We start from the raw sequence: 1,301 nt of genomic DNA, 5'->3' as shown, positions 1-1,301 counted from the left end.
CAGTCACTGGAGAAGGATATCATGTTTGGTAAGGTGAAGGGTCAGAGAAAAAAAGGAAAACCCCCAATGAGATGGATTGGCCAAGTGGCAGCATCGATGGACTCAAGCGTGGCAACACTAGTGAGGTTAGCCCAGGATCAGACAGTGTTTCATTCTGCTGTGCATAAGGTCGCTATGAGTTGTACTTACTCAACGGCACCTAACAACAACAACAACAGCATCAACTAAAAGTCCTTAACTTTTACTGCATGCTCACTGCCTTTTCCTAGCTAACCATTAAATATGTTTTAAAAAGGGCAAAATCCAATTGCCTAACAGTTCTACCTGTCTGAAACATGATTATTAATGCTAATAGTTGGGTTTTGACGGGCATGCATGTGTTAAGTTTACAGTAAAGAATGTCTACTTTTTATTAACTGTCCTTTTAGATCTATTAGTGATGGTCACACCTGAATTATAACAAAGAAGCACTAGAGAAATTCAATGTGGGCGGCAGAATTCTGCCTAGTTATAAGAATAACTAGTTATAATTGGGGAGTCTGCACACATTTCAGAGTTGCACATTTAATATGCAGTATGGTTAATTGCACTGTAATTACAGCATTTTAGAATGCCATGCTAAGGGTTGAATCCTTTTCAGGTTTGCCCTCCAATCAGTGGTCTGCCTTAATTTTCCAGATTGATGAAGTCTGCCTCAGAGAAGGGGTAGAGGTAGCAAGATTGTGCCGATGTGTCTAATTAATTGGGAAAGTTGCAAAGTGAGTTTTTCCTGCCTGGATTTGATATTTAATCATAGTGATGTGCTCTTTATGAATAAGTCTTGATTAGTTAGGTGTCCGCATAGGAAAACAATGAGGGCTTATATTTACCCAGATAAATTATGCTGAAGGCATTATTTGGACCTGATGGAGTTGAAAGGGTATTTACATCCCCTCAGCACACCAACCCACTTAATCTTACCCATGATGTTAATTATATGCTCAAACAGTTACAACCACCTCACTGTTTATGGTGTTTGTTATTAAGGTTTGTTTACAAATGTGATGATTGCATGGCTCCTCTCTCTTCCAGCAGACTGTATCTCTCATGCAGTTGCTAAACTAATCTCCACATTGGTTTGGATGACATCTAGCTACATTAGATTCAGAGAGCTGGTTAACACTGACTTCATGTATTTGTATATACTTTCTCAGTGTCTAGCCTTGATGGAGTCCTGGTATAGCACGGCAGGTTAACATGCTGGACTGCAAAGTCGGTTTGAACTGCAAGGTTGGGGGTTCAAGCTCATCAGTCGCTCCTTG

The sequence above is a fragment of the Chrysochloris asiatica genome, unplaced genomic scaffold (assembly GCF_000296735.1).
Source record: "Chrysochloris asiatica unplaced genomic scaffold, ChrAsi1.0 scaffold00003, whole genome shotgun sequence".
Classification (NCBI taxonomy): domain Eukaryota; kingdom Metazoa; phylum Chordata; class Mammalia; order Afrosoricida; family Chrysochloridae; genus Chrysochloris; species Chrysochloris asiatica.
This window is presented reverse-complemented; position numbering follows the sequence as displayed.